Raw genomic sequence first — 9,234 nt, forward strand, 5'->3', positions numbered from 1 at the left:
TTTACTTCCATGCAGCTGGATTAAGTTTATAAGGCATTAAAAAACAGATTAAGTGCAGTTTTCATAACTGAAAATAGGAATCACAGATTATGTTCACATGTGCAGCCTTTAAAGTCTGTGAGCTCATTTCTGTGCACGCAGCGATCAAAGACTCTGACTAAAAAAATGCAGTGTGTATTGATGTTTCTCAGGTTGTTGTGCTCAGTAAAAATCCAGTAAAAGCTGCAGTGAAGAAACATGCAACCGGGCAAGCAAGACCAAAATTACACAACTGGCAACAAGTGACAACCCACAGTAGAGGCCGGTTATTGTTCATTTTATAAAGGACTCAGGTCTCAGGAAAACAATCTTAAAGTATTTTCCCATGAGAATTTTCGAACATAATTATAGTTTAATTAAAATAATAAAATGACTGATCTCAAGAGTAGCAATTCATGTCCAGATAGCTTAAATGAATTATTCAAAGTAAATTAAGCATTCAAGGTTTATTCGGGGTGTAAGGAATCAGTGTGAAGTTAGTCTGGATTTTTTCACAGCAAATACAAAATGACACATTCCTGCCTATAAACAGACTTTCCCTCACTGACAAAGAAAAAAGCAGCACTGAATGTTCCAGAAAGTGCCTTGATTGTGGAACAGTGGCATGCCAGACGGAAACTAAAAAAGGGAAAAGGCACTCGTGGTCTTTTTAGATTAAATTAAATGTATCAGAGGCTTTGACTTAACAAATCGTGTGATTTATACCAAATAGCGAAAAACAAGCCAAACAAATTGCCAGTTTCTCATTTCTGAGCTACCTTCAGTTTACATACAGCAACCTTTTGCTATATTTTACAATAATGTATTAATGCGAATCTGTACCAGCAATCCAGCCTGCACACTAATGACAATTAGTGAGACGTTTTAGATGCATGTTTATATAAATGTAAATGAGACTGGAGGCTTTCTTAGCCTGTGTAAGCACACGCAGTCACATGTACACACATGCACACACGTTCACACTCCTCTGCTTATTTGGATTAATTACTTTTCTGCTTCATGTAATTAGCTAATATCTTTTTGAAAAGAGTGTAAAAATATGCCTTAAATCGATCAAAAGCAATCGCCAGAAACCTGATTCCCCAGCAAATAGGTGCCCTCCTGCAAAATTTCTCCTAATTGTTTCAAAATAAACCAATCATAAATGATTAATCGGGTATTAGACCTTCAGCTACGTTGTGCTGTCAGGGCAGCAAGTAGATCAGCTCTTATTAAGAGCCATTTAAGAGGCACTACACTGAATTCCACTGGCGCCAAGACTCAATACTTTTGACCATAACAGCAATGACACAATCGTCTTCCTTTACTGACTTCAATATCTTCACTTCATGGCAAATTGCACTGACTGACAGACTACAAATTCATATAAAATTAACGCATATATGTCATAGCATGCACCACAACCACAAAATAATTGTGCAACGATTTGACAGTGGCGAGATATTACAGTACTATGGTCCATGTGTTTTGAGAGTCTTTAGCTTACTAAAATTATCGTTTCTGCTGCAAATGAATTGATTTTATGCTTCATCGTTATTCCACAATTGTTCATAAAAGGATGAATTACAGGTATTGTGCTTTTGGAGACGGATGAGTGACATTAACCAGAACAGTCAGAGGATAAGCAGCTACATAGATGTGAGGTGGAAAATCAATTAAAGAGATTATAGACCTGATGGCAGTTGATGGTCTGCAGCGAGGAAACAACTTGATTCCAATCAGTATGTTATTGATGACTGAATTGCACAGCATGACGCTGCCATAGCCCTGTTCCATACACCTAAAGCAAAAACCCGACTAAAATCAAATCTCTCACCTGCAAAAAAGAAGAAAAAAACTGAATATATTTATGCATTTCAGGTGCCACACAAACAACTACCTTTCATCTGACTGGTGTGTTTGCAGTGTTTTGTGTCCTTGATATATAAGAATTTGCCAGTTTAAACGTAGTTTTCCTTAGTTGCAAATGTGCTTCGGCGCATAAGGACATTACTGTGTGTTTCAGAAATCATTTGAAGTGGCAGCAGCTTTACTTTTCACACTTAGAGTGAAAAAGTTAACTCGGTGTGGGCTGTTAAGAAAAACCAGAATAAAAAGTAGCCCACAGAATGCCTGGAATCTCGGCAAGGCCAGAATAGCCTGAGGGAGTCATTCACGCCTTGGGAGGAACCAGGCAAAACGCCACCAGGAGGCCCCAGATGACGCCCTGAAGCTGAAGCAGGAGGCTGAAGCAGGTCGTATCAAACACAGGAATGGACCTGGCGTTGATCTTTTCAGGCGCTCCACGGACCTCCGTCAGAGCCCTTGCTAAAGAGACCTTTCCCTATGCATGAAACCATACCAGCCTTCTCTGGAAACCATTACCACAAGCACTGCCTTTATGTCAAAAAAATCTTTCAAAGAAACTGCAAGCCACAGCAGAGTTTCTCTCTCGGCTCAGAAGATAGTTTTGTAATATTTCACAGAAACTTTAGTCTGTCAGACAGGTTTAACGCCTGCAGACTAATTAGGCAATAGCGTAAAAACAACAGCTAATTAAAATACACATTTTGTTTTGAAAAAAAAAAAACCGAAATGAATGTCTGAAGCTTTTTTGCTCTTTGGTAAATCGAATTGTAGAGGAAGCGGCTGACATTTCCAGCTGGGGACTGTGACATTCAAATGGCCTCATTAACATTTAAACGGGACAGCGAGTCACTGTCATAAGATGTGCATTAGCGCCAGATAGGGGGTGCGTGAATGCAACTGGTCCCAGGAAAACGTATGATAAGATCTCTCTCGCTTATGAGATTATCCACTGGTGACAAATACTAAGGCTTCAGAGACATTCATGACATTAACCCTTGTGTACATATCTCAGGTATTGGCGTCATGCTAACCAGCGTTACCGAATTGGATCAGCTGGCTGGAGTGGGATTTTAAATTTAACACGAGTCTGCACACGCATTTACATGTATGTAAGAGTTTTATTACCTTGTAAATAGTCTGTAGGGTTTGCAGACTACCCATTGTAAATAGTCTGCAGGGTTTGAAAAATACCTTTTTGATGTAGCTAATTTTAGGATTATAATGAAATAAAATAGATTTGCCATAAGATTTCTTGCGTGAGCCTGAGAGTCAGAAAGTGCGAGAGTCACGCCAGATATGTGAGGGTTGCCAACCCAGTGTTTGATGCTCTCTTGGGGGCCGTATGATTCAGTGTGGACTCTGTTCCTGGGGTATGCCGCATATTTTTCATCTGCAACAATAGCTGAAATGTATTGTTTTATGGTCATTAATTTGCCGTAAAAGTGCTGCGTTGCTAGCATGTCTATATTTCTCCGTGCGCCTTTGTTGTGCAGCACTCATCCTGCCCAGACTCCTTCCTCTAGCTAAGTCGGCTGATTGCAGGATTTCCGCATATGATTCCAATCTGGGCAGCTGTTTCTCTCTCTTCCTCTGTCGATGGCGCTCCCATTACCCGACTCATACTTCTGGTCTCCTGTGTGGTTCAATGCGGCTCTTCACCACCGACGCCCAGCAGGTGTCACTGATGAGGGGAGAGATCAAAAAGCGTGTAATCAGACAGGGGGCAATCGGAATCACAATAAAGATAAGATTCAGAAGTACGAAAGTACTGGTGAATTGTTTTCATGCGGGCACGAGATATATGATTAAACATATAATCAAAACAGAAGTACACAAACAGAATATACAGAACAAAAATATGAGTTGACATTAGATGTGCAAATAATAAATGTGTAGACCAGGGGCGCTGTTAGGCCTATATTAGGCCTATAAAATGTGTATTAATTGGCATAAGTCCCCAAATAGCTTTTGATATTAAATAGCTTTTGATAATTGATATTAGCTATTGATATATGTTTGCCATCGAGCCCCCCTATCCATCCATCTCTAACTACCCTCCTGGTGTAGACATATGAATAAAGGTGAGATATTTAAACCAGCAAGAGGTGAAGCAGGACACCTCCGCAGTTCACCACACTGAGACGTGTTGTTTGTTAAATTAGTTAAATTGGCCTGAACAGTGCATCCGTGGGCAGGCCTTTTATTGGCCATTTATCGGGCAAATTTAATCACAGCCGTGCGGGAGCCTTTGCTGTGCCCCGCCCATGAAACACGGGGGAAACGGCGGCTCTCGGCAGGGTGTACGCTCACCAGACACGGCTGACAGGCAGGTTAAGCCACTTGTTTAATTAATCTGATGAGTTTTGAAATAGCACAACAGTGTCACAGCCAGTTCTGTAACAGAAACTAGAGAAGCGCAGGCAGCAAATCGAAACAAGAGCAGAACCTCAACGATGTCTCTTGAAGAAGCAGCCTTTGATGTGTGCTGTTGCGGAAGCGGAAAGCCCACCACGTCAGGGTAATAAGGCAATTAAAAGGTTTCGAACAAGAGGCGACCAATTAAAGACCACTGCTCAACATATTGCGGCATTTTTAGAGGGCAGAATTAAAAACAAAAGCCATGGATTGGCCTGAAAGGTAGCGATGATCAGGGCCCAGCTTGGTGCCCCTCACAATGATCTCAGACTTACATTATAAATCCCAGGGGTTCAGGCTTGTTTTCACAAGAGCAAAGCAAAACCAGCTTCCCACAGATCACATGTAAAGTTGAGTAAAAGTGAAAACCACGATCCCTCTTGCAACATTATGCATATGTATAAAAAGTCTCAGGAACATATAAACACTGACAGGATAAATGTCTTCCCAGCTGCTCCTTTGAGGCCCCCTGTGCAGAGGAGAGAGTCCTTTGTGTCTGCAGCCACACACCTGCCACAGGGGCCACAGGGGCCACAGGGGCCTCGTGATGGTATTCCAGAAAAGTTCACCCTCAGGTATGGTTTGGACACAGTGAGAATCTGAGCAGTGTGCATCAGAACAGCCAGACAGGGATCATTATCAGTGCCGGTTCTCCACTATCCGAACTGGGGGGGCAACTGGGGCCAGTTGTTCTGTTGGGGGGGGGGGGGGGCAGATGCATTTCAGCTTAATGTCCTCCAAATATCACTTACACTTGATTGCCAGCATTAAGAAGCAAATGACAATTCTGAAAAACTGATTTTACTTATGCAGGTCTTTGCAGTCACATTCTACAGTCCTTACAAATACGTATCTCAGTCTGATTTCTTGTTTAGGCTGTCTTGCTTCCACAAGCTTGATTATTTTTTTCTGTCGCTATCTTGGCTGTTCACCACCTGAAGCGACTCAACCACCCAGCACGCAAAGTTAAGAGTCCGTGTAGAAAATGTGCTTATGTTTGTTTCACCTATTCCTAGCACACAATATTTTAGCTGACATATATACATAATAAAATAATAATAATAATATATTTGTTTCCAACCCAGGTAGCATACGTATTTAGGGGGGCCACGTGGGGGTGGGGGGGGGGGGGGGGTAAATTTGCATGAGTGCTCATAATCCGCTAAATCCACTTTTTGGTGCTACAATTTCAGATGCAGGGACATATTCTGGATAGTTACTAAGTAACGCACAAAATACCATTTAATTTTTCTCTTGAATTTAGTGAAGTATCATCTTATCTCATATTAGCTCTCAAATCGTTAGCTGAAAGATAATTGTGAGCTAAGATAAGACTTTATTGTCATTGAATTGCTGAGAACAACAAACAATAAATTAAACAACTGAATTCAAAGGTACAAGCGGACCAAGAGAGAGTGTGACCCTTGCTGTGTGACCTCACAGGTTTGCTGTGTGACCTCACAGGTTTTACGTTCATGTCTGGATCCTCATTTCCTGCTTTTACTGCCATGTGTTTGTCATTGCAATCACATTATTAAAATGTCCCCTTTGTGTCTTTTGCTGAAATACAGCCCTCAGCACACATTTTAACAATCACTGTCTTCTTGAAAGCAAATAATCTGACTGTTAAAATACTACAGCCTAATGTTGTGAATTTCATTGCTTGAGAAATTGATTTTTGTTTTTTATACACTGAGAAAACATTAAATGCATGTGATGTTCCAAAATTTTAATGTGTCGACATTCCTAACCCTGAGAAAACACTCTTACGAGAATATTCTGAAATACGGTTAGGTGAGCATACTAGAATAAACAGACCTTCAACAGCAGTAGATATTCCAGAAAGATAACAAAGTCAGTCCAGCCGTCAGAGCATGGGAGTTCATTCATCCTTCTCATGTAACATCTGATTTCATTAAATCAAAACAAGCCCTCACTGCACCTAGAACTGGGTGCCTCACCATCGTCTGCTAGATTATTGGCTTTTGCTTCCCAAGTGTAAGAAAAGTCGTTTAAGTTTTTAGGATAGGAAATCACAAAACAGTTTGACTTGCAAAGTACACAGTGCATTACTGTTTGTTTAGAAACTGGTAATAACAGGGTTGCCAATTTTATTACCATGTAAATAGTTTGTAGGGTTTGAAAATTGCCCCAATGCTTTTGATGTAGCTAATTTTAGGTTTATAATGCAATAGTATAGATTTGCTGTAAGATTACATGCATGAGCGTGAGAGCATGAAAGCGTGAGTTGGCAACCCTGTAATAAATGGACTTTTCATGTTATTGTTCAGGCTAGGAAGCTGTTTGGTTTGGGGTTAATGAGCGCCAAGTATTATTTGCAAATTTTTACTTTGATGGGAGTCTTCTGCCCCTAAGCTCTGCAAATGTGAAGGGGTGGGTGTAAACTGACATAAGTTTAACAAAAAAAAAAAAGATTTTTCTTGCTTTTATGATAACATTTCATCAGCATGTGTCCACGTGTAGGAAAAACTGTGAATTAAATTTCTAGAACCAGGGCACTGTCACATCCTGCACGCCTGGTGCTTGTTACCCCTTGTTAGTCCTTGTATTTAAGCACCTGTTAGTCTTGTTAACCCCAGTCCAGTCATTGACATTGAACCCTTGTGTTGCCTGTGTCCTTCCTTGTTTCACTCCTGCCGTTTTTGATCCCTTGTGATCCAGATTATTACCAGTCTCTGTTCTTTGACTTCAAAAAACCAACTTTTGCTTTGCACAGCACCTGCCTTTGAGTCCTCCGTCCCTCGTAATGTGACAGGTAGATTATTTACAATGGTTAAATGTGAGGGTTAACATCAAAAATGGATAAAGATGCAGCAAAGATGTTAACCCAGACTGGGAAAAATGTTGGGGTTGTAAAGCCTAGGTCTATTTGAGTTGAGTTATAAGTGTAATGTGCAGTGACTGGTCAGGCCCTACTGCTAATACAACACTAAGTTTTACTCTTTGGTTACACACCCTGACCTGTCTGGTGATTCACTGTTTTTTAGTGCTGATAAATGCTGGTATATTATCCACTTGAACCGTCTGAATACATTTAAGATGCTGATGAATGCAGATAAGAAATGTTTTTGAATGGATTTTGGAAAACTATCAAATGTTAGAGCAGATGGAGGGAAAACGAGACGGACGGCGTTCTGTTCCAGCCACCTCATTTGTCTTTAAGAAGCGGCCAAAAGTAAAGCATTATGGGAGAATGAGGCGGGTGGCGTGACCACGTCTCCTCGGATGCATAGGAAAGCTGTCAACCAGTGACTGTCAGACCCTGTAACTGCAGAACAATTCCATTAAACAGCTGCGCAGAATTTTACTGGATGTGAAAAGTGGTATTTCTGGATATGTGATATGGAAGATTTGGAAAGGAGAACTGGAAATTTGTCAATATGATGATAAATCTACAAAGAATTTGAAAGAATCTGTTTCCTTGATTCGCAGCTTTGTAACATACAAAGATAAAGGATTTCTATATGGAAAACATGGCTATCATCACAACTGCATCAGTTTCTCTGTAACTATTTTCAAAAATGCTTTGGTACAAATTAACAGATTTGTGAGTTTTACATAAATAGAAATAATGGTTTATGAGACATCACATTTAGTTAGACTCATTATAACACCCACAATTAGTCATTTGGCTACTTTTATTCTGCTTATTTCACAAGAGGTATCTCCATATAACTGTTAAGGAGAAAATCACATTTTAATTAATGAAATCCAGCACATAGCCACGCACTAAGCACTAATGCATTATTGTCTGTGCCAGAAGGGGGATTTTATCAAAACTAAATTAGTGGTTATAGAAATCTTATTATTCGTCATAATGACTTCCTGTTTATACATAACATTTCTTTTTTGAGAAATTCAGAGCATGTGTTTCAGTTATACCAGTTGCTCTACAGTGCCCAGTATGCAGTGGTCAGTACCTACCAAAAGTGGTCCAAGGAAGGCCAACCGGAGAACTGGAGGTGGCGTCATGGATGCTCAAGGCTCATTAATGCATATAGGGAGCAAAACCTAGCCTGTCTGCACCGATCCCACAGAAGAGCTACTGCAGCACAAATTGTTAAAAAATTGCTGACCTTGATAGAAAGGTGTCAGAACCCAGAATGGCTGCAGATGTGGCTGCATAATAACAGACTGGTCAGAAAACCCATGATGACCCATGTCCACCGGCAGAAGCACCAAAACTGGGGATGTGAGCATCAGAACTGGATCATGGAGCAGTGGTGGCCTGGTCTGATGAGTCACATTTTGCGTTACATCACATGGATAGTCGAATTCATGTGCGTCGATTATCTGGGGAAGAGATGGCACCAGGATGTTTGGAAGAAACAAACCAGTGGAGGCAGTGTGACACTCTAGGCAATGCTCTGCTGGGAGACCTTGGGTCCCAGCATTCCTGTGGATGGTACCTTGACATGTACCACATACCCAAACATTGTTACAGACTAAGTACATCATGGCAGCGGTATTCCCTAATGGCAATGGCCTCTTACAGCAGGATAACGCACCCTGCCACACTGCAATAATTGTTCAGGAATGGTCTGAGGAACATGAAAAAGAGTTCAAGGTGTTGAATTGGTCTCAATCTGATTGAGCATCTGTGGGACATGCTAGAGAATATTAGGCAAGTGATAGTTTAGTGTTATGGCTGATCGGTAAAAAATATGCTAATTTCTAGATCTGAAGTATCATGAGGAAAAGTCTGCAGTTCTTTGAGGGATGTGGATATGTAATTTGCTCACTACTTTCCAGAACTTGTTCAGTGGAAAGTGTTTGACTTGAAGTTGTTTATTAGGTTCAGGGGGTATCGTCATTTTGGATGAGGGAGCAACATTTGTACCATATGATACACCTGCTCCTGTAAAAATTGCCCCTTATTTCTTGCCCATTATTATCAGACCTCATCCGATT

This window comes from Paramormyrops kingsleyae, chromosome 1 (assembly GCF_048594095.1).
Source record: "Paramormyrops kingsleyae isolate MSU_618 chromosome 1, PKINGS_0.4, whole genome shotgun sequence".
NCBI classification, from domain to species: Eukaryota; Metazoa; Chordata; class Actinopteri; order Osteoglossiformes; family Mormyridae; genus Paramormyrops; species Paramormyrops kingsleyae.